General features: G+C 35.3%; 19 non-coding genes across 19 annotated transcripts; 18 read left to right on the top strand and 1 right to left on the bottom strand.

Moving 5' to 3' along the window:
• Window positions 1–1,138: 1,138 nt before the first annotated feature.
• trnas-uga (transfer RNA serine (anticodon UGA)) lies at window positions 1,139–1,220 on the bottom strand. Its single transcript has one exon. It is a non-coding gene; the product is annotated as a tRNA-Ser (tRNA).
• A 10,260-nt stretch (window positions 1,221–11,480) lies between these two features.
• Window positions 11,481–11,562, top strand: trnas-uga (transfer RNA serine (anticodon UGA)). The gene has a single exon. It is a non-coding gene; the product is annotated as a tRNA-Ser (tRNA).
• Window positions 11,563–11,832: 270 nt separating this feature from the next.
• trnas-cga (transfer RNA serine (anticodon CGA)) lies at window positions 11,833–11,914 on the top strand. Its single transcript has one exon. It is a non-coding gene; the product is annotated as a tRNA-Ser (tRNA).
• Window positions 11,915–13,557: 1,643 nt separating this feature from the next.
• Window positions 13,558–13,639, top strand: trnas-uga (transfer RNA serine (anticodon UGA)). The gene has a single exon. It is a non-coding gene; the product is annotated as a tRNA-Ser (tRNA).
• Window positions 13,640–13,903: 264 nt separating this feature from the next.
• On the top strand, window positions 13,904–13,985 carry trnas-cga (transfer RNA serine (anticodon CGA)). The gene has a single exon. It is a non-coding gene; the product is annotated as a tRNA-Ser (tRNA).
• Window positions 13,986–15,143: 1,158 nt separating this feature from the next.
• Window positions 15,144–15,225, top strand: trnas-uga (transfer RNA serine (anticodon UGA)). Its single transcript has one exon. It is a non-coding gene; the product is annotated as a tRNA-Ser (tRNA).
• Window positions 15,226–15,489: 264 nt separating this feature from the next.
• Window positions 15,490–15,570, top strand: trnas-cga (transfer RNA serine (anticodon CGA)). The gene has a single exon. It is a non-coding gene; the product is annotated as a tRNA-Ser (tRNA).
• Window positions 15,571–16,558: 988 nt separating this feature from the next.
• On the top strand, window positions 16,559–16,640 carry trnas-uga (transfer RNA serine (anticodon UGA)). The gene has a single exon. It is a non-coding gene; the product is annotated as a tRNA-Ser (tRNA).
• A 264-nt stretch (window positions 16,641–16,904) lies between these two features.
• Window positions 16,905–16,985, top strand: trnas-cga (transfer RNA serine (anticodon CGA)). The gene has a single exon. It is a non-coding gene; the product is annotated as a tRNA-Ser (tRNA).
• A 2,479-nt stretch (window positions 16,986–19,464) lies between these two features.
• Window positions 19,465–19,546, top strand: trnas-uga (transfer RNA serine (anticodon UGA)). The gene has a single exon. It is a non-coding gene; the product is annotated as a tRNA-Ser (tRNA).
• A 264-nt stretch (window positions 19,547–19,810) lies between these two features.
• trnas-cga (transfer RNA serine (anticodon CGA)) lies at window positions 19,811–19,892 on the top strand. Its single transcript has one exon. It is a non-coding gene; the product is annotated as a tRNA-Ser (tRNA).
• A 1,148-nt stretch (window positions 19,893–21,040) lies between these two features.
• trnas-uga (transfer RNA serine (anticodon UGA)) lies at window positions 21,041–21,122 on the top strand. The gene has a single exon. It is a non-coding gene; the product is annotated as a tRNA-Ser (tRNA).
• A 264-nt stretch (window positions 21,123–21,386) lies between these two features.
• trnas-cga (transfer RNA serine (anticodon CGA)) lies at window positions 21,387–21,468 on the top strand. The gene has a single exon. It is a non-coding gene; the product is annotated as a tRNA-Ser (tRNA).
• Window positions 21,469–22,627: 1,159 nt separating this feature from the next.
• trnas-uga (transfer RNA serine (anticodon UGA)) lies at window positions 22,628–22,709 on the top strand. The gene has a single exon. It is a non-coding gene; the product is annotated as a tRNA-Ser (tRNA).
• A 264-nt stretch (window positions 22,710–22,973) lies between these two features.
• trnas-cga (transfer RNA serine (anticodon CGA)) lies at window positions 22,974–23,054 on the top strand. The gene has a single exon. It is a non-coding gene; the product is annotated as a tRNA-Ser (tRNA).
• Window positions 23,055–25,540: 2,486 nt separating this feature from the next.
• On the top strand, window positions 25,541–25,622 carry trnas-uga (transfer RNA serine (anticodon UGA)). Its single transcript has one exon. It is a non-coding gene; the product is annotated as a tRNA-Ser (tRNA).
• A 264-nt stretch (window positions 25,623–25,886) lies between these two features.
• trnas-cga (transfer RNA serine (anticodon CGA)) lies at window positions 25,887–25,968 on the top strand. Its single transcript has one exon. It is a non-coding gene; the product is annotated as a tRNA-Ser (tRNA).
• Window positions 25,969–26,992: 1,024 nt separating this feature from the next.
• trnas-uga (transfer RNA serine (anticodon UGA)) lies at window positions 26,993–27,074 on the top strand. The gene has a single exon. It is a non-coding gene; the product is annotated as a tRNA-Ser (tRNA).
• A 264-nt stretch (window positions 27,075–27,338) lies between these two features.
• trnas-cga (transfer RNA serine (anticodon CGA)) lies at window positions 27,339–27,419 on the top strand. Its single transcript has one exon. It is a non-coding gene; the product is annotated as a tRNA-Ser (tRNA).
• Window positions 27,420–27,456: the final 37 nt, after the last annotated feature.

Here is a 27,456-nt window from a genome sequence, read left to right as displayed (position 1 = left end):
TAGGTGAAAATATATTTTGGATCACTATATTGTATGAACAATATAATTATATCGTACAAACATGATATTATTTTGTACAAACAATATACTTATATTGTACAAACGTGATAATAATGTCCAGATGGTGGAGGTAGTGGATTTAAGCCCGGAGTAAGAGTAAAAGGAGTAAGAAAGTTGTCGAACACATGCACATACGGTGATAGATGAGTGTCAAAACATGGATTCTCCACTATTGCGGTTTCTATGTAATCTTTGTGTGTCTGAGGGGTGCCTTTCCCACATGGAGGACGAACATCACCTTTTTCTGGGGGCCAGGGCAGGACGTGTCTATAGACAGCGTGGGGAGGAGCTTGCTCATTTATGGGTTGTGGGGGTCTGCTGGTGAATATCTCCAGCCGTCATCGGGTTCTAGGCTGGGCGGGGGTACACCCCGGATAGTCCCATACTTTAAAGCTTTCTCCTCAGAGTGTTCATAGTGTTAATAATATCATCCACTGAAAGAAGCATCATGAGGATTTCTCCATGCCTCAGCCCAAGCATGAAGTAGAATTTGATCAAATCCTGCATCCATCAAAATCCGTAGGTTACGGTAGATCAAAACACTTTCGATCGATGTAATTATATTGTTTGTACAAAATAGTTATATTGTACAAACAATATAATATCATGTTTGTACAATATAAGTATATGGTTCGTAAAATATAATATATTGTTTGTACAATATAATTATATTGTTCATACAATATAGTGATCCAAAATATATTTTCACCTGTGGCAGCTCTATGCTTCCGTAGATTAGGGCCACTAAAACAAAAACAAACAAACAAAAACAGAGCCAGTAGTGAGAATAAAAAAAACAGAGCCAGTAGTGAGAATAAAAAAAGAAGAAGAAATAAACAGAGCGAAGTAATCTATTTTTTTAGTCTTAACTTAACTTTTTTTTTTTTTTGGGACGACTGCAAGCTCCTCCCACACAAAACACAGGTGGAGACGGGCAGTGTGTTTCTGAGTTGCTTGAGGAAGAAAACGAGTCAAAATGACGGAATTTTCGAATTTTCTCCGTGAGCGAGGAGTTCCAGAGGAATGTATGCACCCCTCACTCACGGAGAAAAAAATCACAAAAATTACGTTAAAGTTTCGCTGTGAGCAGGGTTCGAACCTGCGCGGGGAAACCCCATTGGATTTCAAGTCCAACGCCTTAACCACTCGGCCATCACAGCTGCTGATAGAACAATTTGGAATAGTGTTATTTAAAGTTCACATATGCATACGTGCATACGGTTATATTCATATCTTTTGTTGCGTTGATGGATTTCACTGTAATTTAACTCAGTTACTGAGTTCGTGAGGCGTTGCGACTGAATGAACAGTATGATGGCATAGATGTGCACGGCTGCACTAATGTTGTCCACAAGAGTTTTGAGTGCAGTATAAATATCCATAGTTGAGTATTTACTTAAATCTGATAAGAATCTGGCAATATCACAAAAAAAAAACAAAAAAACAACAACAATATACTACCACTAAATAGCTTATTATGCGTGGACAAAATAAAGAGAGACACAGTTCATGATCACAAATGTATTTTCAGCAGCATAGCCAAAAGAGCCCCAGCACAAAAACAGCTTCATGGAAGTGACATTTTACAGTTCAACAATTTTATAAGTGGTATCACAGATTTTGGGGGAAAAAACACACAAAATGACACGAGTAGAATGCCATATATGGGGTAATGTCATATACAATGTCGCCCTATAGTGAAATTTACCAATCCTGTTGAGGAATCATATATAACTAGAATATTTGCATTTCCTGAAGCAAATGTAAGTGAGGATGCAGGTGCTGGCCCACGTCACTGAATACTGCATTAGCCTAGCATTCCTGTTCCCTATCATTAGCATTAGCTAGCATGAGTTAACATTAACATTAGCATTTGTGAGCATTAGCATTACCCTAGCATTAACATTAGAATTTGTTAGCATTAGCATTACCCTAGCATTAACATTAGCCTTAACATTAGCATTTCTTAGCATTAACTTTAGCATTTCTTAGCATTAACATTAGCCTAACATTAACATTAGCATTAACATTAACCAGCATTAGCCTGGCTTTAGCATTAGCCTAATATTAGCATTAACTAGCAATAACTTAGTATTTCCATTAGCCTACCATTAGTACCAGTATTCCCTATGACAATTTGTGTACACCTACTCGTACCCCACTTTGGGAACCTAGGGTCTAGGTGCAGTCAGGGTAGGCAGTGCCTATCCAAGGGTGAATTGATATTTTGATTATTTGTTTTAATTATAATATAATTATAAATTATTTATTTTTCCATTTCCGATAACCTACAGTACCTATAAGTTTGAAAGTGTCAGCATTTTGTGCTTTTCATAGTCCAAATGACTAAACATTGCTATTTCCTGGTACGGCAGAGACGCTGCACAGTCTCACTCTGCTGTAAGGCAGGTGGAGGCCACACCCTCTCCCAAAAGCACATTGCTGCTCTGCCTCTGTTTCCATAGCGTGTTTTTTTTGTGTTTGCGCATGCACAGTCAGTTCCCCAAAATGAAAACCATTTACGTCCAAATGGAGCTCTCTACGCTGCCTTTGGACGTAACCGCGCTATGCTAAATGCTATACGTAAGTTCACAGTGCATTAGTGAATTATTATTACATGGCCACTGTTGCTACGTTCTCTAGCTAGAAGTGGGATAATACTACAGGCAGGATGACAGCGCGAGAGACGATAAAGAAACTTTATTTTGAGGAAAAACAACAGCTTTTAAAAGATGGGAGACCAACACCTGAGCTACCAGACCTTCAGCAAAGGTAAGGTCAGAAAATTGTTTGTGGTTTCTACAGTGAAAGGAAGGGTTGGCTTTGTGGATGCGCCTCGCTGAGGCTGTTTCGAGCTGTTGTTGTTGTTGTTGTTGTCGTCGTTTTCTCTGTGTTTCTGTGTTTCCAACACCAACAATGGATGCGCTGCCGTGTCATGAGATATATGTTGTTGGGAGAGTATGGAGGGTATTTTCAATAATTGTTTGTTTCTTTAATGGTATTTTACGATGTTTATTTTGTTAGATGGCTAAATGCTTGTTCATATGGATCTTGTTGGGTTTTTTCTTTCTTATTATGAATTTTATATTTTGATAAGCGCATTGAGATGACTTTGTTGGCACAGAATCACTAACCAAGCTAACGTATGTGGTGTTGTTTTTTTCTGATATTACAAAACAGATGAGTTTCAGTTAATAACAAAACTATAGAGTTTTCTCTGTAAAATAACCTATGTTTAACATTTTAAGTGAGATGTATGTGAACACAAAAAAATGCACACTAGATAAACTGATTTCATCTTGGAGCTTTATTGAAAAGTTACTCCTTACCTCTATAGAACAGTCCACAATCACTTTAGTTCCCACAGAAGTACAGATACTCATTAATCTTAAAGCTGCTATCCGGAGTTTCTGAGAAACGTCTCGATGTCCCGCCCTAAACAGCCTCACTTCCTCCCACTGCCTCTCCCAATCTACCAGAAGCCACACCTCTACTTTTCTGCACGTGCATTGCGGAACATAACAAGCTCGCATCGGGTCGCATTGATATACTGTAGGTCTATGGGTCAGGTGTAAGAGACAAAATCATATTTACCTGTTTGCTGTTGTGACACGCAGCCTTGTTTCCGTGCACAGTTCCGCATTCACTTTGATTGACAGACTCAAAAACATGAAGTCAAAGCCTATTGGCTGAGCGCACTCAACGATCGTTTCCATTTGTATATGGGTCTATAGGACAAAGGAGGGACTCATATACATTAATGTATTTGAATGACACTGGCATTAGACCATAGTAAAAGACTAGTTGGGTATTTTTTCTCATTTCAAAAGAATCATACATGCATAAACATAGATTTCTCAGAAACTCCGGGTGTCAGCTTTAAGGAAAATTACTTTACGGCTTCTCTGTGAGCAGGGTTTGAACCTGCGCGGGGAATCCTCATTGGATTTCAAGTCCGACGCCTTTAGCACCTGTTTTGACACATAGATGATTGATTGATAATGTCTCCTAGATTATACGCTGGTTATTGTTTTACTCCAAGCCAAATAATCAAAACATAATCCAATGGTCATCCAGCTGTGAAGAACTTCGAGCCCTGACCTTCATCCGACTGCAGCGTGTTACTGGTACTGTATATTAAATAGGGAAGAAACATCAATAAACAGGTCCTAGTCTGCTAATATTCTGAACTGTAAAGTGCTATTTCTACTGGTTTCAATAGTTTTCACAGATAATTCTTCTTAGTCTTAAATGAACATCTGTACCAGTTTTCATCTCTGACAGATGAGAAGTGGAGCTAAACAACTGAACGCTCCTGACTTAGCTCTATGAGCCTCATACCATCTATTGACAGCCAGTCTCCCCAGTATGAGGCAGTGTGTGCCGGTGTGTGGCTGAGGTTTTTTGGAGTATAATCAGTAGCAGGAGTTGACACCCTGACGCTGCCACGCACGCACATAGCCGCTTTGGTTTCAGCAGGCTGTGGTCTCACAGAGATGGAAGGTGAGGTAGTTGTGTGGAACATTCCACAGAGGTAGACAAAGAGAGGGAAAGAGGCACACACGTCTTAGTAATGAGTGCATGAAACTCAATACTTTTGCATACTGACTATTTCCCCACTGGGCTTTTTCCATTACCCCGGAATGAGGGTGTCAGTTAGCTGATCCAGCCCGGCTTTCTTTCTCTCTCTCTTTCTTTCACTTCGTCTCTCACTCTTCTTTGCTTTTTTTCACAGGCACATTGTGCAAATGTAACCTTTTGCAAGCCCCAGCCCCCAACCCTCCTACCCCATACCCGCCCCTTCCCCACCCCATCCCCAGGAAGTTGGCTAGCCACTTTGCTGCCAAGAAATATGAAAAACTGGCAGGCTGCCCGTTTCATCTGCAAACACAGTGAAAAAGAAAGGGAGGGAGGATGGAAGCAGCGGGAGATGGAGGGAGGGAGGGGGGGTGGAGGTGACACAGAAGAGAAGGAAATGCTGCTGCTGCGTTTGCCACGAGGAAGAAAAGAGACTCAAAAGCAGAGCTGAGCAGAGAGAAAGCAGCTGCAAAGAGATAAGGATGAAATTTGCTCACGTAAAAAGAGGCCACATTACTGACTGAAGATTAATCATGTGGGGACTTTTTCCTATAAAACTGTACTGACACACACTCAAACAAACACAAATAAAGTACCGACCAAACCCGGATCTGTTTGTCTCTATAATGAAAACAGAACTGCAGCTGAAAATCAGTCAAACTGTTGGAGGTAGTAACTGAATCAAAAGTACACAGAGTTCCTGTTTGACCAAAACATACAATTGGAAGTAATTATTTTGTGCAAGAGGATGACTATGTCTATACTTTACGAGTTAATTTAAGGATAGGTTTACTTTGCTTTATCTTCTTGGATGGTTTGCTTTGTTTAATCAGGTCTGAACTTGGATTCTGAAGCAGATCAAAGAAGCATACTCGTAAATGGGTGTTTCTTACAAACCAACTCTGATACGGTCATACCTGCCAACCATCACAGTTTACCAGTATTTCATATTTACCAGTATTTTATTAGCTTCAAAGTGATTTTTATTTTGTTGAAAATACAAAATATTCCCAATCGTTTGTTTCTGTGTGGAATGTTTGTCATACATCATCATTGTCCTTGGAATACAGAGATGGAATTGGGACTCATTGGTCAAGGACATAGATGGGAAACGTTTATCATAGTGGGGTCACAAAAATGTGATTTTCTGATCCGAGGGTCGCGTTATCAACATTCATGTCAGCATTAAGAATAATGACCAATGTGAGCATTAATACGGGAAACAACAAAGGGTTTCTTTTATTTGGAGTGTTTTTTGTTGTTTTGTGTATCTTTGTTGTTATTTCATATATTTAGTCTCATTTTGTGTGATTTTGGAGTCATTGGGCCTATGCTATGAATCTAGATAATTATATCCTGGATTTATCTCCATTTTCACTTTATTACAGCACACGTTTTTCTTTTTAAGTAGACCTATTTATCACACACACTGGGATGAGAGCACATTGTTTCACAGTCTGTAGTATGTTCCTGTTGATGCGGTCAGCCTCACTTTAGCGTATTAATGAATGAATGAATGAATGAATAAATAACTTCATCCGTTTGCGCAAGCGAATACACAGGCTTCATCAGCTGACTATAGATCAGTCCATCAGATATAAATTTATATCTTTTGTCATTGGTAAATGAAAGGATTGCATTGATGTCTAAATATTCTCTCTCCTGTCAGTTGTCAGATCAGATCTACAAAGTGACGTGTTCACACGTCACCTTTTATTGGGTAGGTCATTTTCTAAGAGAACGGATTGGTCAGGAGGCGGGACATTAGCACTCGCTAAGATCCTAGCCAGAACAAAACCTGCTCCCGACCAGGTTAGTCGTTCAGCCTAAGTTACCATGGTGGTTTAGCTCCGTAAGACGTTAGCAAGCTCTGTAGGAGAGCACACACTGATTAAATCCTGGAAGTTAGTCCGATAAGAGATAATCTCACTTTGTAACATAGGCCCATTGTGTATTTTCGTTTTGTGTATTTTTCTGTAATTTTGTGTGTTTAACTATTAATTTTTCAAACAAATGTTGATGGTAGAAATTTCCACTCGGAAGTTTGTGTTTTATTCTACTATAAAAATGGGTTTGTTGACAAATGGTCATATGACTTGACAATGCATTGCATTGTGGGATTTAGAGAGAGAGTGGAAAATTAACAATTAGTCTTGATCCCACCTCAGGTGTGAAACTAAAGAAATTATTCTATTCAGGATTCACCAAATGAGGGGTTTTCAACCTTGGGGTAGAAATTGGTGAAATTTCTGAAAAAATTAAATAGATTATTGAATTAGTGTACAAAATGTGTAGTGTAGGCATTGTTAAGACGAACTGCTTAAAATCAAAGCAAACATCAGAATGCTAACACTGGCACTGTATATGTTTAATAATCATACATCTGCAATATTCACACACACAAAACACTGTAATATGGAGCTGCTGCAAGATACTGTCGATGGCACTACTTCTCATTGCGTCCTGCATGTCTTCATACAGAGAAACACTAAGAGACACACTCAGCCGTGCACTGACTGAACTTTCATGATGTTTGACGACTGTAGAGCTCACACAGTCAATTGGAATTCGAGGTAATATCGCCAATATTCAATCAATCAATCAATCAATCTTTATTTGTATAGCGCCAAATCATAACCAATGGTATCTCAAGGCACTTTACAGTAGAGCAGTCTTAAGGACGGACTCTTCATTTTATGGATACACACATATGCATATATACGTATATACACATACATATGTATCCCACACCCAACATGAATTCATCATGGCGGCAAGGAAAACCTTCTGTTAAGCAGCAGGAACCTTGTGTGGATCCCATTCCTATGATGAACAGCCATCCACGTTATGGTGTAATATTCCACACTAACAAATACAAAAAAATCTATCGGTTTCATTTCTTTAAATATTTTTTCTGGACAATTTTGAACAGTTTCTCACAGCGTGAAGGTACAGTATGTACGTTATATCTGAGGGTGATCGTAGAAGTGTGGAATTCTTCAGTCTTCTTATTTGATGTGATGGATGGATGAGTCTATGAAAGATAGTCCTGTAGCAACATCCACTCATTGGTTTTCCTGAAATTTTAATCCCTTTTATCAACGTGTGGTTTCTCTGTTCACCAGAATCAATGGGTCGGCATTCATAGCAACCCAACCTCATCCATTTTTAGTCAGAGCTGTGTTTTTACTCATTGTGCTCACGTTCATTAGCGCTGTTCGTTCCATTTCTAAATCCTCAATGACGAAGAAAGGAGATTTTGTTTGGACAGAGGCTGACTCTTTGATGGCACATCTCCGTGATGTGTCTCTCTGCTAGCTCTTCCTGTGGTTTTGACGTCTCCGAGTGATGCTCTTCCTGTCTGTTGCCTAGCAACAGAAGAGGAAAAATAGATGAGGTGATGAGTGAAGGTGAGCCCGAGGGAGGCACGGGGATTGGAAGGAGAAAGGGAGGAGCTGTGTGCACGGGGAGAAAGAAGGGGTGAAGCTGGATGTTGTTTTCTTCAGCTGGATCGTTTTGTTGACGTGCCATGAGATCCTTTTTGTGTTTTAAAAGCTTTGCACGATCTACTGCTGCTGAATGTGAGATCATTTAATCTCTTGTTCACTTAGATATTTTACACAGGTTTTAATGAACTTCTTATGAACTGAGGATTGATGCACATATTGTCGACATTTCTTTGTTTTTAATTTTTAACAATCTCCTTCTAAATATAAAAAAACAACATCTACCTAATAGGAGGCAGCAACACTACCCCTAGTGTGTTGGTTCATTCATTTTAAGCTTGTCTACTATTTTTTGTTTTCCTCCTCAGTGCAAAAACATGCATGATTTTTAGGCTGGAAGCCCTGTTGATTGTGAAAGTAACAGCGAAAGATTCAAACTGATATTCCGTGTGTTATTAAAGCAATAAACAGTTTCGGTTTGACAGCTCACCTGCTCGAAGTAAAAAAAAGTCATTTCACAAGAAAAATATCCATGATATATTTAGAGCTTCTGTATTGTAACAAAAGGCACATGGAGAATCAGCTGGAAGAATGTATCTCCTCCAAGGAGGTAATATTTTCACACACCTTTATTTATTTGTTTGTTTGTCTGTTGGCAGAATTACGTCAGAAGTACTAAACTGATTCTGACAAAGATTTTACCAAAGACCTTATGCCATGGAAGATTCTAATAAATTTAGGAGGAAATCCAGATCAATATGCTGATTCTGGATCGGTTTAAAAAAATCTATCTCTCATCATTACTGAAATTTTAAAAATTCATATCTCAGTTTGTAATTGACAGATTTTTGTGAATTTTTACTAACTTAGGTCATGTTTGTATCTCAATTACCTCGCCAAGTTTCAACCACATCAGATCTGGATTGCAGATTTTATTTTACTTTTTCCCAAAAAAATTGAAATAAGTGGCTAGCATATAGGAAACAGGCATGGCAATTATCTTGCAACGTAATCTTGAGTTATTTCACAATCCTGGCTGTCCTAGATCATCTAAAGAACAAAAATATAAAATTAATAACAGAAGTTGACTCAATGAACCTTATTTAGCGTGTTTGGTATGATTTAAGGAAGTTTAATCAGTTTGATAGTATGAATGTGGTCTGTGTGTGTGTGTGAGTCTTATTGGTGGTGGGAGGGGCCGATGGTACAGTATGGCAACAGTCAGTCTGCCCCAGAGCAGCTGTGGCTACAATAGTAGCTTACCACCACTGCCTGTGGAGTGAAAGAATAATGCAATGTAAAGTGCTTTGAGTGTCTATAAAAGGTGCTATATAAAATGCAATGCGTTATTAATATTATTATTATCTAATAGCCAGTGAAGTCATCTAAGCAGGGAAAGATGATCAAAATGGAATTAAAGTCAAAGATGGTTACAAAACACAAATGTATACAAATTACATATAGATAGTCATTGACATCTGAATATCTTTTGGTAAACAAAGCAATAATTTAACATACAAGGCTGTCAGGTTCCTGGTTCAGACCCGTACCCAGAAAGTTACGATTCAGGATGTTTGATATTACCAGGAGTAGTTTTACAAGGCCTCACGGTGAAGCCGAGCAGGTTTCCACAGCACACAGGGATGACAAAAATGAAAATGTTGACTAAACAGACAAGCAGACCTGACTGACGGGAGGACGACAGGAGCCAGAACTGCAACACACACAGTGATGACGACAAACTGACAAGGACTGCAGTGAAACACACAACCTAAATAGGTTGGAGGATGATGATGACGAAGGAAAGGTGTGTGTAACCAAGGCAACCATGGACACAGGGAATGGGAGGAGAGGAGAGGAGGTAGGTGACTCCTGAAATGAGAGGGAAAGAGTGAGCACATTTAAAAATAGAAATAACATTAACAGCCAAACTAAGGTCTAAAGTCTGTGCTCCTGATACAAGGCAATGATTTACTCCATGACATATCTTAAAAGCAGTAAAAAAAACAACAAAAAGCACTTTTAAATAGATATTCAGGCTGGAAGTCTGGATTTATGATCATGGGATAAATTAACTCAATGCTCCTGCTGTAAGCAAATATTTAGTTTTTAAAATACGAAAGTAAAAATTAACAACTGTTTTTTTTCTTCAGTTGTTTAAAAGTTCTGCCTTTATTCTTATGTATAAATGTATTTCAAACATTATAAGCAAAGGTGGATGCAGGCAAATGAGACAAAAACGCAATAAAGGACAGAATCTTAAGCGCATGAGTTCTAAGACGGAGAAAGCGAGGCAGAGAGAAAGAGGCTCATCAGAGGGAAGCTCGTGAAGAGGGGGGGTGGGGGGGTGCTAGGCGCTGGGCTGGGGGAGGAGGAAGGATCAATATCTAATTTCAGAGCTGCGCCCACAGTGGACGATTTTCCAATAAGCCTTGGATGGAACGCCAAAGTTTGAATAGCTGTGAATCTGTCTCCCAATGCATCCCCTCTGTCTCTTTGTCTTCCTGTTCCCTCTGCAGCTCTCACGCCTCCATTCGTCTCCCTACGCCCCACCAGTAAAGCACACACCTGCGAATGCCTGAACCGGCTTAAACAAGCCATTTGAATCACTGCTCGGCAGCAACTCCAAGCCACCTCTGAAGAGTAAAGCAGAGTAAATGTTCGAGCAGAGACAGAGTGAAGTCATTCATTAACAGCTTGGATAATGAGTCCTCTGAGTGGACCGGTGACCTGTCAATGGTGTTCTCTGCTTCAAATGAGTAGATAGTCTCCTGAATAAAATAAGCAAGTGCAGCAGTGTAGATACAGGATACATCTCATCTTACTATGCTGATAAACTATTTTACAGGTTACAGAAAATTACCTCAATTATTATAATCAACGGAATTCTGTCTGAGAAATAATTTCAAAAACTCATAACTTTTATAATGTGTCATCATTTGAAATCTTTTAAACGATTAAAAGAACAATAAGGGAAAGGATGTAAAGTATATAGATAGTTTACTGTCTGAATTATACTTCAAAAGTTTTGGTGGCAGCTTTTAACAAGAACCACCATCGTCAGCTCTTGTTTGTCTTGTCAACAAGCAGTCACACATCACCTCTGTGAGACCATGGTCATCTGGGTTCAGTGATAGATAGTTGTGTGTCATCTGCGTAGCAGCAATTATCGACCTTACAGCTCTGTAGACTTTTACCAAAAGAAAGCATGCAATGGCTGAACAGAAAGGGTCCAAGAACAGAACCCTGAGGAACCCCACAGGACATTGTTTATCTGTCACATTCAAAATTTTCAAAGCTTACAAAATAACTTTGCTCATCCATTTAGGACTTAAACCTTTGCAGAACTTTTCTATTTAGTGGAACCCAGATTTGAAAAAACAGATTTCCTTAACGGCTGTGATGGCCGAGTGGTTAAGGCGTTGGACTTGAAATCCAATGGGGATTCCCCGTGCAGGTTCGAACCCTGCTCGCAGCGGCAGTTATTAATTGTTTCTTACTGTAGAACGGATCATTTATTAAAGTGAAATCAAGTTATTGTGCACTTTTGTCGTCATGTAAAGTTTACCTAATTTGATACATTTCCAATTTGTGTTAAAAAATGTTAAAAAAAAATTGTTTTGTGTAGACAAAACTCTATATTTAAGTTATTAACTGATGCTCATTTGTGATGGTCGATCAGAAGAAACACCGCATAAATTAGCTGAGTTGGTAATTCTGAGATTTCGTCAATTAGCAATGGTTTACAGCTGTGATGGCCGAGTGGTTAAGGCGTTAGATTCGAAATCCAATGGGGATTCCCCGCGGAGGTTCGAACCCTGCTCGCAGCGAAAAGAATAGAAGTTGTCCTTTTAGAATTGATGGTGCAACAAAAGTTGCTTTGTTTTTCACAAGAAAATGCTATAGCAAGGCATATTTTTTCAAAAATTAAAAAAAAAAAAAAGATTTAAGTTAGGACCATCATTAGACCCTAAAATCTACTGCAAATATATTGCACATACTTAAACTGGGCTAAGAAAGTAATTAGGCACAAAATTCAAAAGTCACCCTAAATCAAAAGTAAGGCTATAGCAAGGCATATTTTTTCAAAATCTTCAAAAAAAAAAAAAATTAGTTAGGACCATCATTAGACACTAAAAACTACTGCAAATATAATGCACATATTTAAACTCTGCTAAGAAAGCAGTAAGGCACAAAAACTGACAAAAATATAAAATCAACCAAAATCAAAAGTAAGGCTATAGCAAGGCATATTTTTTCAAAATTTCACAAAAAAAAATTGAGTTTGGACCTTCATTAGACCCTAAAAACTACTGCAAATATGTTGCACATACTTAAACTGGGCGAAGAAAGCAGTAAGGCACAAAAACAAACAAATAAACAAAATCACCCAAAATCAAAAGTAAGGCTATAGCAAGGCATATTTTTTCAAAAATTTCAAAAAAAAAAAAAAAATGAGTTAGGACCATTATGAGACCCTAAAAAGTACTGCAAATATATTGCACATACTTTAACAGGGCTAAGAAAGCAGTAAGGCACACAAAATGACAAAAAATAAAAATCACCCAAAATCAAAAGTAAGGCTATAGCAAGGCATATTTTTTCAAAATTTCCAAAAAAAAAAAAGATTTAAGTTAGGACCATCATTAGACCCTAAAATCTACTGCAAATATATTGCACATACTTAAACTGGGCTAAGAAAGTAATTAGGCACAAAATTCAAAAGTCACCCTAAATCAAAAGTAAGGCTATAGCAAGGCATATTTTTTCAAAAATTTAAAAAAAAAAAAAAAAATGAGTTAGGACCTTCATTAGACCCTAAAAACTACTGCAAATATAATGAACATATATAAACTAGGCTGAGAAAGCAGTAAGGCACAAAAACTGAGAAAAAACCAAAATCACCCAAAATAAAAAGTAAGGCATATTTTTTCAAAAATTTCAAAAAAAAAAAATTGAATTAGGACCATCATTAGACCCCAAAAAGTACCTCAAATATATTGCACATACTTTACCAGGGCTAAGAAAGCAGTAAGGCACACAAAATGACAAAAAATAAAAATCACCCAAAATCAAAGGCATATTTTTTCAAAAATTTAAAAAAAAAAAAAAAATGAGTTAGGACCATTATTAGACCCTAAAAACTACTGCAAATATAATGAACATATATAAACTAGGCTGAGAAAGCAGTAAGGCACAAAATATGACAAAAAACTAAAATCACCCAAACTGCTCAGCTGCAATAATCAACTTTACAGCTCTGTAGACTTTTACCAAAAGAAAGCATGCAATGGCTGAACAGAAAGGGTCCAAGAACAGAACCCTGAGGAACCCCACAGGACATTGTTTATCTGTCAGATTCAGAATTTTCAAAGCTTACAAAATAACTTTGCTCATCCATTTAGGACTTAAACCATTGCAGTACTTTTCCATTTAGTCGAACCCAGATTTGAAAAAACAGATTTCCTTATCAGCTGTGATTGCCGAGTGGTTAAGGCGTTGGACTTGAAATCCAATGGGGATTCCCCGCGCAGGTTCGAACCCTGCTCGCAGCGGCAGTTATTAATTGTTTCTTACTGTAGAAGGGATCATTTGTTAAAGTGAAATCAAGTTATTGTGCACTGTTGTCGTCATGTAAAGTTTACCTAATTTGATACATTTCCAATTTGAAAACGTTAAAAAAAATTTGTTTTGTGTAGACAAAACTCTATATTTAAGTTATTAACTGATGCTCATTTGTGATGGTCGATCAGAAGAAACACCGCATACATTAGCTGAGTTGGTAATTCTGAGATTTCGTCAATTAACAATGTTTTACAGCTGTGATGGCCGAGTGGTTAAGGCGTTGGATTCGAAATCCAATGGGGATTCCCCACGCAGGTTCGAACCCTGCTCGCAGAGAAAAGAATAGAAGTTGTCCTTTTAGAATTGATGGTGCAACAAAAGTTGCTTTGTTTTTCACAAGAAAATGCTATAGCAAGGCATATTTTTTCAAAAATTTCAAAAAAAAAAGATTTAAGTTAGGACCATCATTAGACCCTAAAATCTACTGCAAATATATTGCACATACTTAAACTGGGCTAAGAAAGTAATTAGGCACAAAATTCAAAAGTCACCCTAAATATAAAGTGAGGCTATAGCAAGGCATATTTTTTCAAAAACTTCAAAAAAAAAAAAATTAAAAAAAAATGAGTTAGGACCATTATTAGACCCTAAAAACTACTGCAAATATAATGCACATATTTAAACTCTGCTAAGAAAGCAGTAAGGCACAAAAACTGACAAAAATATAAAATCACCCAAAATCAAAAGTAAGGCTATAGCAAGGCATATTTTTTCAAAATTTCACAAAAAAAAATTTGAGTTTGGACCTTCATTAGACCCTAAAAACTACTGCAAATATGTTGCACATACTTAAACTGGGCGAAGAAAGCAGTAAGGCACACAAAATGACAAAAAATAAAAATCACCCAAAATCAAAAGTAAGGCTATAGCAAGGCATATTTTTTCAAAATTTCAAAAAAAAAAAAAGATTTAAGTTAGGACCATCATTAGACCCTAAAATCTACTACAAATATATTGCACATACTTAAACTGGGCTAAGAAAGTAATTAGGCACAAAATTCAAAAGTCACCCTAAATCAAAAGTAAGGCTATAGCAAGGCATATTTTTTCAAAAATTTAAAAAAAAAAAAAAAAATGAGTTAGGACCTTCATTAGACCCTAAAAACTACTGCAAATATAATGAACATATATAAACTAGGCTGAGAAAGCAGTAAGGCACAAAATATGACAAAAAACTAAAATCACCCAAACTGCTCAGCTGCAGTAATCAACTTTACAGCTCTGTAGACTTTTACCAAAAGAAAGCATGCAATGGCTGAACAGAAAGGGTCCAAGAACAGAACCCTGAGGAACCCCACAGGACATTGTTTATCTGTCAGATTCAGAATTTTCAAAGCTTACAAAATAACTTTGCTCATCCATTTAGGACTTAAACCATTGCAGTACTTTTCCATTTAGTCGAACCCACATTTGAAAAAACAGATTTCCTTATCAGCTGTGATGGCCGAGTGGTTAAGGCGTTGGACTTGAAATCCAATGGGGATTCCCCGCGCAGGTTCGAACCCTGCTCGCAGCGGCAGTTATTAATTGTTTCTTACTGTAGAACGGATCATTTATTAAAGTGAAATCAAGTTATTGTGCACTGTTGTCGTCATGTAAAGTTTACCTAATTTGATACATTTCCAACTTGAAAATGTTAAAAAAAATTTGTTTTGTGTAGACAAAACTCTATATTTAAGTTATTAACTGATGCTCATTTGTGATGGTCGATCAGAAGAAACACCGCATACATTAGCTGAGTTGGTAATTTTGAGATTTCGTCGATTAAAAATGGTTTTCAGCTGTGATGGCCGAGTGGTTAAGGCGTTAATTTCGAAATCCAATGGGATTCCCCGCGCAGGTTCGAACCCTGCTCGCAGCGAAAAGAATAGAAGTTGTCCTTTCAGAATTGATAGTGTAACAAAAGTTGCTTTGTTTTTCACAAGAAAATGCTATAGCAAGGCATATTTTTTCAAAAATTTAAAAAAAAAAGATTTGAGTTTGGACCATCATTAGACCCTAAAAAGTACTACAAATATATTGCACATACTTAAACAGGGCTAAGAAAGCAGTAAGGCACACAAAATGACAAAAAATAAAAATCACCCAAAATCAAAAGTAAGGCTATAGCAAGGCATATTTTTTCAAAAATTTCAAAAAAAAAAAAAAAAATGAGTTAGGACCATTATGAGACCCTAAAAAGTACTGCAAATATATTGCACATACTTTAACAGGGCTAAGAAAGCAGTAAGGCACACAAAATGACAAAAAATAAAAATCACCCAAAATCAAAAGTAAGGCTATAGCAAGGCATATTTTTTCAAAATTTCAAAAAAAAAAAAAGATTTAAGTTAGGACCATCATTAGACCCTAAAATCTACTACAAATATATTGCACATACTTAAACTGGGCTAAGAAAGTAATTAGGCACAAAATTCAAAAGTCACCCTAAATCAAAAGTAAGGCTATAGCAAGGCATATTTTTTCAAAAATTTAAAAAAAAAAAAAAAATGAGTTAGGACCTTCATTAGACCCTAAAAACTACTGCAAATATAATGAACATATATAAACTAGGCTGAGAAAGCAGTAAGGCACAAAATATGACAAAAAACTAAAATCACCCAAACTGCTCAGCTGCAGTAATCAACTTTACAGCTCTGTAGACTTTTACCAAAAGAAAGCATGCAATGGCTGAACAGAAAGGGTCCAAGAACAGAACCCTGAGGAACCCCACAGGACATTGTTTATCTGTCAGATTCAGAATTTTCAAAGCTTACAAAATAACTTTGCTCATCCATTTAGGACTTAAACCATTGCAGTACTTTTCCATTTAGTCGAACCCACATTTGAAAAAACAGATTTCCTTATCAGCTGTGATGGCCGAGTGGTTAAGGCGTTGGACTTGAAATCCAATGGGGATTCCCCGCGCAGGTTCGAACCCTGCTCGCAGCGGCAGTTATTAATTGTTTCTTACTGTAGAACGGATCATTTATTAAAGTGAAATCAAGTTATTGTGCACTGTTGTCGTCATGTAAAGTTTACCTAATTTGATACATTTCCAACTTGAAAATGTTAAAAAAAATTTGTTTTGTGTAGACAAAACTCTATATTTAAGTTATTAACTGATGCTCATTTGTGATGGTCGATCAGAAGAAACACCGCATACATTAGCTGAGTTGGTAATTTTGAGATTTCGTCGATTAAAAATGGTTTTCAGCTGTGATGGCCGAGTGGTTAAGGCGTTAATTTCGAAATCCAATGGGATTCCCCGCGCAGGTTCGAACCCTGCTCGCAGCGAAAAGAATAGAAGTTGTCCTTTCAGAATTGATAGTGTAACAAAAGTTGCTTTGTTTTTCACAAGAAAATGCTATAGCAAGGCATATTTTTTCAAAAATTTAAAAAAAAAAGATTTGAGTTTGGACCATCATTAGACCCTAAAAAGTACTACAAATATATTGCACATACTTAAACAGGGCTAAGAAAGCAGTAAGGCACACAAAATGACAAAAAATAAAAATCACCCAAAATCAAAAGTAAGGCTATAGCAAGGCATATTTTTTCAAAAATTTCAAAAAAAAAAAAAAAAATGAGTTAGGACCATTATGAGACCCTAAAAAGTACTGCAAATATATTGCACATACTTTAACAGGGCTAAGAAAGCAGTAAGGCACACAAAATGACAAAAAATAAAAATCACCCAAAATCAAAAGTAAGGCTATAGCAAGGCATATTTTTTCAAAATTTCAAAAAAAAAAAAAGATTTAAGTTAGAACCATCATTAGACCCTAAAATCTACTGCAAATATATTGCACATACTTAAACTGGGCTAAGAAAGTAATTAGGCACAAAATTCAAAAGTCACCCTAAATCAAAAGTAAGGCTATAGCAAGGCATATTTTTTCAAAAATTTAAAAAAAAAAGATTTGAGTTTGGACCATCATTAGACCCTAAAAAGTACTACAAATATATTGCACATACTTAAACAGGGCTAAGAAAGCAGTAAGGCACACAAAATGACAAAAAATAAAAATCACCCAAAATCAAAAGTAAGGCTATAGCAAGGCATATTTTTTCAAAAATTTCAAAAAAAAAAAAAATGAGTTAGGACCATTATGAGACCCTAAAAAGTACTGCAAATATATTGCACATACTTAAACTGGGCTAAGAAAGTAATTAGGCACAAAATTCAAAAGTCACCCTAAATCAAAAGTAAGGCATATTTTTTCAAAAATTTCAAATTTTTTTTTTTTTAATTAGGACCATCATTAGACCCTAAAAACTACTGCAAATATAATGCACATATTTAAACTCTGCTAAGAAAGCAGTAAGGCACAAAAACTGACAACAATATAAAATCACCCAAAATCAAAAGTAAGGCATATTTTTTCAAAAATTTCAAATTTTTTTTTTTTTAATTAGGACCATCATTAGACCCTAAAAACTACTGCAAATATAATGCACATATTTAAACTCTGCTACGAAAGCAGTAAGGCACAAAAACTGACAACAATATAAAATCACCCAAAATCAAAAGTAAGGCATATTTTTTCAAAAATTAAAAAAAAAAGATTTAAGTTAGAACCATCATTAGACCCTAAAATCTACTGCAAATATATTGCACATACTTAAACTGGGCTAAGAAAGTAATTAGGCACAAAATTCAAAAGTCACCCTAAATATAAAGTAAGGCTATAGCAAGGCATATTTTTTCAAAAACTTCAAAAAAAAAAAAATTAAAAAAAAATGAGTTAGGACCATTATTAGACCCTAAAAACTACTGCAAATATAATGCACATATTTAAACTCTGCTAAGAAAGCAGTAAGGCACAAAAACTGACAAAAATATAAAATCACCCAAAATCAAAAGTAAGGCTATAGCAAGGCATATTTTTTCAAAATTTCACAAAAAAAAAATTGAGTTTGGACCTTCATTAGACCCTAAAAACTACTGCAAATATGTTGCACATACTTAAACTGGGCGAAGAAAGCAGTAAGGCACAAAAACAAACAAATAAACAAAATTACCCAAAATCAAAAGTAAGGCATATTTTTTCAAAATTTCAAAAAAAAAAAAAAAATGAGTTTGGACCATTATGAGACCCTAAAAAGTACTGCAAATATATTGCACATACTTTAACAGGGCTAAGAAAGCAGTAAGGCACACAAAATGACAAAAAATAAAAATCACCCAAAATCAAAAGTAAGGCTATAGCAAGGCATATTTTTTCAAAATTTCAAAAAAAAAAAGATTTAAGTTAGGACCATTATGAGACCCTAAGATCTACTGCAAATATATTGCACATACTTAAACTGGGCTAAGAAAGTAATTAGGCACAAAATTCAAAAGTCACCCTAAATCAAAAGTAAGGCTATAGCAAGGCATATTTTTTCAAAAATTTAAAAAAAAAAAAAAAAAATGAGTTAGGACCATTATTAGACCCTAAAAACTACTGCAAATATAATGAACATATATAAACTAGGCTGAGAAAGCAGTAAGGCACAAAATATGACAAAAAACCAAAATCACCCAAACTGCTCAGCTGCAGTAATCAACTTTACAGCTCTGTAGACTTTTACCAAAAGAAAGCATGCAATGGCTGAACAGAAAGGGTCCAAGAACAGAACCCTGAGGAACCCCACAGGACATTGTTTATCTGTCAGATTCAGAATTTTCAAAGCTTACAAAATAACTTTGCTCATACATTTAGGACTTAAACCATTGCAGTACTTTTCCATTTAGTCGAACCCACATTTGAAAAAACAGATTTCCTTATCAGCTGTGATGGCCGAGTGGTTAAGGCGTTGGACTTGAAATCCAATGGGGATTCCCCGCGCAGGTTCGAACGCTGCTCGCAGCGGCAGTTATTAATTGTTTCTTACTGTAGAACGGATCATTTATTAAAGTGAAATCAAGTTATTGTGCACTGTTGTCGTCATGTAAAGTTTACCTAATTTGATACATTTCCAATTTGAAAATGTTAAAAAAAATTTGTTTTGTGTAGACAAAACTCTATATTTAAGTTATTAACTGATGCTCATTTGTGATGGTCGATCAGAAGAAACACCGCATACATTAGCTGAGTTGGTAATTCTGAGATTTCGTTAATTAACAATGGTTTACAGCTGTGATGGCCGAGTGGTTAAGGCATTAGATTCGAAATCCAATGGGGATTCCCCGCGCAGGTTCGAACCCTGCTCGCAGCGAAAAGAATAGAAGTTGTCCTTTTAGAATTGATGGTGCAACAAAAGTTGCTTCGTTTTTCACAAGAAAATGCTATAGCAAGGCATATTTTTTCAAAAATTTCAAAAAAAAAAGATTTAAGTTAGGACCATCATTAGACCCTAAAATCTACTGCAAATATATTGCACATACTTAAACTGGGCTAAGAAAGTAATTAATCACAAAATTCAAAAGTCACCCTAAATCAAAAGTAAGGCAAGGCATATTTTTTCAAAAACTTCAAAAAAAAAAAAATTAAAAAAAAATGAGTTAGGACCATCATTAGACTTAAAAACTACTGCAAATATAATGCACATATTTAAACTGGGCTAAGAAAGCAGTGAGGCACAAAAACTAACAAAAAAACAAAATCGCCCAAAATCAAAAGTAAGGCTATAGCAAGGCATATTTTTTCAAAATTTCAAAAAAAAAAAAAAATTGAGTTAGGACCATCATTAGACCCTTAAAAGTACTGAAAACATATTGCACATACTGGGCAAACTGGGCTAAGAAAGCAATAAGGCACAAAAACTGAGAAAAAACCAAAATCACACAAAATCAAAAGTAAGGCTATAGCAAGGCATATTTTTTCAAAAATTTCAAAAAAAAAAAAAATTGAATTAGGACCATCATTAGACCCCAAAAAGTACCTCAAATATATTGCACATACTTTACCAGGGCTAAGAAAGCAGTAAGGCACACAAAATGACAAAAAATAAAAATCACCCAAAATCAAGGCATATTTTTCAAAAATTTAAAAAAAAAAAAAAAAATGAGTTAGGACCATTATTAGACCCTAAAAACTACTGCAAATATAATGAACATATATAAACTAGGCTGAGAAAGCAGTAAGGCACAAAATATGACAAAAAACTAAAATCACCCAAACTGCTCAGCTGCAATAATCAACTTTACAGCTCTGTAGACTTTTACCAAAAGAAAGCATGCAATGGCTGAACAGAAAGGGTCCAAGAACAGAACCCTGAGGAACCCCACAGGACATTGTTTATCTGTCAGATTCAGAATTTTCAAAGCTTACAAAATAACTTTGCTCATCCATTTAGGACTTAAACCATTGCAGTACTTTTCCATTTAGTCGAACCCAGATTTGAAAAAACAGATTTCCTTATCAGCTGTGATTGCCGAGTGGTTAAGGCGTTGGACTTGAAATCCAATGGGGATTCCCCGCGCAGGTTCGAACCCTGCTCGCAGCGGCAGTTATTAATTGTTTCTTACTGTAGAAGGGATCATTTGTTAAAGTGAAATCAAGTTATTGTGCACTGTTGTCGTCATGTAAAGTTTACCTAATTTGATACATTTCCAATTTGAAAACGTTAAAAAAAATTTGTTTTGTGTAGACAAAACTCTATATTTAAGTTATTAACTGATGCTCATTTGTGATGGTCGATCAGAAGAAACACCGCATACATTAGCTGAGTTGGTAATTCTGAGATTTCGTCAATTAACAATGTTTTACAGCTGTGATGGCCGAGTGGTTAAGGCGTTGGATTCGAAATCCAATGGGGATTCCCCACGCAGGTTCGAACCCTGCTCGCAGAGAAAAGAATAGAAGTTGTCCTTTTAGAATTGATGGTGCAACAAAAGTTGCTTTGTTTTTCACAAGAAAATGCTATAGCAAGGCATATTTTTTCAAAAATTTCAAAAAAAAAAGATTTAAGTTAGGACCATCATTAGACCCTAAAATCTACTGCAAATATATTGCACATACTTAAACTGGGCTAAGAAAGTAATTAGGCACAAAATTCAAAAGTCACCCTAAATATAAAGTGAGGCTATAGCAAGGCATATTTTTTCAAAAACTTCAAAAAAAAAAAAAATTAAAAAAAAATGAGTTAGGACCATTATTAGACCCTAAAAACTACTGCAAATATAATGCACATATTTAAACTCTGCTAAGAAAGCAGTAAGGCACAAAAACTGACAAAAATATAAAATCACCCAAAATCAAAAGTAAGGCTATAGCAAGGCATATTTTTTCAAAATTTCACAAAAAAAAATTTGAGTTTGGACCTTCATTAGACCCTAAAAACTACTGCAAATATGTTGCACATACTTAAACTGGGCGAAGAAAGCAGTAAGGCACACAAAATGACAAAAAATAAAAATCACCCAAAATCAAAAGTAAGGCTATAGCAAGGCATATTTTTTCAAAATTTCAAAAAAAAAAAAAGATTTAAGTTAGGACCATCATTAGACCCTAAAATCTACTACAAATATATTGCACATACTTAAACTGGGCTAAGAAAGTAATTAGGCACAAAATTCAAAAGTCACCCTAAATCAAAAGTAAGGCTATAGCAAGGCATATTTTTTCAAAAATTTAAAAAAAAAAAAAAAATGAGTTAGGACCTTCATTAGACCCTAAAAAACTACTGCAAATATAATGAACATATATAAACTAGGCTGAGAAAGCAGTAAGGCACAAAATATGACAAAAAACTAAAATCACCCAAACTGCTCAGCTGCAGTAATCAACTTTACAGCTCTGTAGACTTTTACCAAAAGAAAGCATGCAATGGCTGAACAGAAAGGGTCCAAGAACAGAACCCTGAGGAACCCCACAGGACATTGTTTATCTGTCAGATTCAGAATTTTCAAAGCTTACAAAATAACTTTGCTCATCCATTTAGGACTTAAACCATTGCAGTACTTTTCCATTTAGTCGAACGCACATTTGAAAAAACAGATTTCCTTATCAGCTGTGATGGCCGAGTGGTTAAGGCGTTGGACTTGAAATCCAATGGGGATTCCCCGCGCAGGTTCGAACCCTGCTCGCAGCGGCAGTTATTAATTGTTTCTTACTGTAGAACGGATCATTTATTAAAGTGAAATCAAGTTATTGTGCACTGTTGTCGTCATGTAAAGTTTACCTAATTTGATACATTTCCAAGTTGAAAATGTTAAAAAAAATTTGTTTTGTGTAGACAAAACTCTATATTTAAGTTATTAACTGATGCTCATTTGTGATGGTCGATCAGAAGAAACACCGCATACATTAGCTGAGTTGGTAATTTTGAGATTTCGTCGATTAAAAATGGTTTTCAGCTGTGATGGCCGAGTGGTTAAGGCGTTAATTTCGAAATCCAATGGGATTCCCCGCGCAGGTTCGAACCCTGCTCGCAGCGAAAAGAATAGAAGTTGTCCTTTCAGAATTGATAGTGTAACAAAAGTTGCTTTGTTTTTCACAAGAAAATGCTATAGCAAGGCATATTTTTTCAAAAATTTAAAAAAAAAAGATTTGAGTTTGGACCATCATTAGACCCTAAAAAGTACTACAAATATATTGCACATACTTAAACAGGGCTAAGAAAGCAGTAAGGCACACAAAATGACAAAAAATAAAAATCACCCAAAATCAAAAGTAAGGCTATAGCAAGGCATATTTTTTCAAAAATTTCAAAAAAAAAAAAAAAAAATGAGTTAGGACCATTATGAGACCCTAAAAAGTACTGCAAATATATTGCACATACTTTAACAGGGCTAAGAAAGCAGTAAGGCACACAAAATGACAAAAAATAAAAATCACCCAAAATCAAAAGTAAGGCTATAGCAAGGCATATTTTTTCAAAATTTCAAAAAAAAAAAAAGATTTAAGTTAGAACCATCATTAGACCCTAAAATCTACTGCAAATATATTGCACATACTTAAACTGGGCTAAGAAAGTAATTAGGCACAAAATTCAAAAGTCACCCTAAATCAAAAGTAAGGCTATAGCAAGGCATATTTTTTCAAAAATTTAAAAAAAAAAGATTTGAGTTTGGACCATCATTAGACCCTAAAAAGTACTACAAATATATTGCACATACTTAAACAGGGCTAAGAAAGCAGTAAGGCACACAAAATGACAAAAAACTAAAATCACCCAAAATCAAAAGTAAGGCTATATAGCAAGGCATATTTTTTCAAAAATTTCAAAAAAAAAAAAAAATGAGTTAGGACCATTATGAGACCCTAAAAAGTACTGCAAATATATTGCACATACTTAAACTGGGCTAAGAAAGTAATTAGGCACAAAATTCAAAAGTCACCCTAAATCAAAAGTAAGGCATATTTTTTCAAAAATTTCAAATTTTTTTTTTTTTAATTAGGACCATCATTAGACCCTAAAAACTACTGCAAATATAATGCACATATTTAAACTCTGCTAAGAAAGCAGTAAGGCACAAAAACTGACAACAATATAAAATCACCCAAAATCAAAAGTAAGGCATATTTTTTCAAAAATTTCAAATTTTTTTTTTTTTAATTAGGACCATCATTAGACCCTAAAAACTACTGCAAATATAATGCACATATTTAAACTCTGCTACGAAAGCAGTAAGGCACAAAAACTGACAACAATATAAAATCACCCAAAATCAAAAGTAAGGCATATTTTTTCAAAAATTAAAAAAAAAAGATTTAAGTTAGAACCATCATTAGACCCTAAAATCTACTGCAAATATATTGCACATACTTAAACTGGGCTAAGAAAGTAATTAGGCACAAAATTCAAAAGTCACCCTAAATATAAAGTAAGGCTATAGCAAGGCATATTTTTTCAAAAACTTCAAAAAAAAAAAAAATTAAAAAAAAATGAGTTAGGACCATTATTAGACCCTAAAAACTACTGCAAATATAATGCACATATTTAAACTCTGCTAAGAAAGCAGTAAGGCACAAAAACTGACAAAAATATAAAATCACCCAAAATCAAAAGTAAGGCTATAGCAAGGCATATTTTTTCAAAATTTCACAAAAAAAAAAATTGAGTTTGGACCTTCATTAGACCCTAAAAACTACTGCAAATATGTTGCACATACTTAAACTGGGCGAAGAAAGCAGTAAGGCACAAAAACAAACAAATAAACAAAATTACCCAAAATCAAAAGTAAGGCATATTTTTTCAAAAATTTCAAAAAAAAAAAAAAAATGAGTTTGGACCATTATGAGACCCTAAAAAGTACTGCAAATATATTGCACATACTTTAACAGGGCTAAGAAAGCAGTAAGGCACACAAAATGACAAAAAATAAAAATCACCCAAAATCAAAAGTAAGGCTATAGCAAGGCATATTTTTTCAAAATTTCAAAAAAAAAAAAGATTTAAGTTAGGACCATTATGAGACCCTAAGATCTACTGCAAATATATTGCACATACTTAAACTGGGCTAAGAAAGTAATTAGGCACAAAATTCAAAAGTCACCCTAAATCAAAAGTAAGGCTATAGCAAGGCATATTTTTTCAAAAATTTAAAAAAAAAAAAAAAAATGAGTTAGGACCATTATTAGACCCTAAAAACTACTGCAAATATAATGAACATATATAAACTAGGCTGAGAAAGCAGTAAGGCACAAAATATGACAAAAAACCAAAATCACCCAAACTGCTCAGCTGCAGTAATCAACTTTACAGCTCTGTAGACTTTTACCAAAAGAAAGCATGCAATGGCTGAACAGAAAGGGTCCAAGAACAGAACCCTGAGGAACCCCACAGGACATTGTTTATCTGTCAGATTCAGAATTTTCAAAGCTTACAAAATAACTTTGCTCATACATTTAGGACTTAAACCATTGCAGTACTTTTCCATTTAGTCGAACCCACATTTGAAAAAACAGATTTCCTTATCAGCTGTGATGGCCGAGTGGTTAAGGCGTTGGACTTGAAATCCAATGGGGATTCCCCGCGCAGGTTCGAACGCTGCTCGCAGCGGCAGTTATTAATTGTTTCTTACTGTAGAACGGATCATTTATTAAAGTGAAATCAAGTTATTGTGCACTGTTGTCGTCATGTAAAGTTTACCTAATTTGATACATTTCCAATTTGAAAATGTTAAAAAAAATTTGTTTTGTGTAGACAAAACTCTATATTTAAGTTATTAACTGATGCTCATTTGTGATGGTCGATCAGAAGAAACACCGCATACATTAGCTGAGTTGGTAATTCTGAGATTTCGTTAATTAACAATGGTTTACAGCTGTGATGGCCGAGTGGTTAAGGCGTTAGATTCGAAATCCAATGGGGATTCCCCGCGCAGGTTCGAACCCTGCTCGCAGCGAAAAGAATAGAAGTTGTCCTTTTAGAATTGATGGTGCAACAAAAGTTGCTTCGTTTTTCACAAGAAAATGCTATAGCAAGGCATATTTTTTCAAAAATTTCAAAAAAAAAAGATTTAAGTTAGGACCATCATTAGACCCTAAAATCTACTGCAAATATATTGCACATACTTAAACTGGGCTAAGAAAGTAATTAATCACAAAATTCAAAAGTCACCCTAAATCAAAAGTAAGGCAAGGCATATTTTTTCAAAAACTTCAAAAAAAAAAAATTTAAAAAAAATGAGTTAGGACCATCATTAGACTTAAAAACTACTGCAAATATAATGCACATATTTAAACTGGGCTAAGAAAGCAGTGAGGCACAAAAACTAACAAAAAAACAAAATCGCCCAAAATCAAAAGTAAGGCTATAGCAAGGCATATTTTTTCAAAATTTCAAAAAAAAAAAAAAAATTGAGTTAGGACCATCATTAGACCCTTAAAAGTACTGAAAACATATTGCACATACTGGGCAAACTGGGCTAAGAAAGCAATAAGGCACAAAAACTGAGAAAAAACCAAAATCACACAAAATCAAAAGTAAGGCTATAGCAAGGCATATTTTTTCAAAAATTTCAAAAAAAAAAAAAATTGAATTAGGACCATCATTAGACCCCAAAAAGTACCTCAAATATATTGCACATACTTTACCAGGGCTAAGAAAGCAGTAAGGCACACAAAATGACAAAAAATAAAAATCACCCAAAATCAAAGGCATATTTTTTCAAAAATTTAAAAAAAAAAAAAAAAATGAGTTAGGACCATTATTAGACCCTAAAAACTACTGCAAATATAATGAACATATATAAACTAGGCTGAGAAAGCAGTAAGGCACAAAATATGACAAAAAACTAAAATCACCCAAACTGCTCAGCTGCAATAATCAACTTTACAGCTCTGTAGACTTTTACCAAAAAAAAGCATGCAATGGCTGAACAGAAAGGGTCCAAGAACCCACATTTGAAAATACAGATTTCCTTATCAGCTGTGGTGGCCGAGTGGTTAAGGCGTTAGACTTGAAATCCAATGGGGATTCCCCGCGCAGGTTCGAACCCTGCTCGCAGCGGCAGTTATTAATTGTTTCTTACTGTAGAACGGATCATTTATTAAAGTGAAATCAAGTTATTGTGCACTGTTGTCGTCATGTAAAGTTTACCTAATTTGATACATTTCCAAGTTGAAAATGTTAAAAAAAATTTGTTTTGTGTAGACAAAACTCTATATTTAAGTTATTAACTGATGCTCATTTGTGATGGTCGATCAGAAGAAACACCGCATACATTAGCTGAGTTGGTAATTTTGAGATTTCGTCGATTAAAAATGGTTTTCAGCTGTGATGGCCGAGTGGTTAAGGCGTTAATTTCGAAATCCAATGGGATTCCCCGCGCAGGTTCAAACCCTGCTCGCAGCGAAAAGAATAGAAGTTGTCCTTTCAGAATTGATAGTGT

The sequence above is a fragment of the Gouania willdenowi genome, chromosome 12 (genome assembly GCF_900634775.1).
Source record: "Gouania willdenowi chromosome 12, fGouWil2.1, whole genome shotgun sequence".
NCBI classification, from domain to species: Eukaryota; Metazoa; Chordata; class Actinopteri; order Blenniiformes; family Gobiesocidae; genus Gouania; species Gouania willdenowi.
Note: the sequence above shows the minus strand (reverse complement) of the source record. Positions and strands in the feature narration are given on the sequence as shown.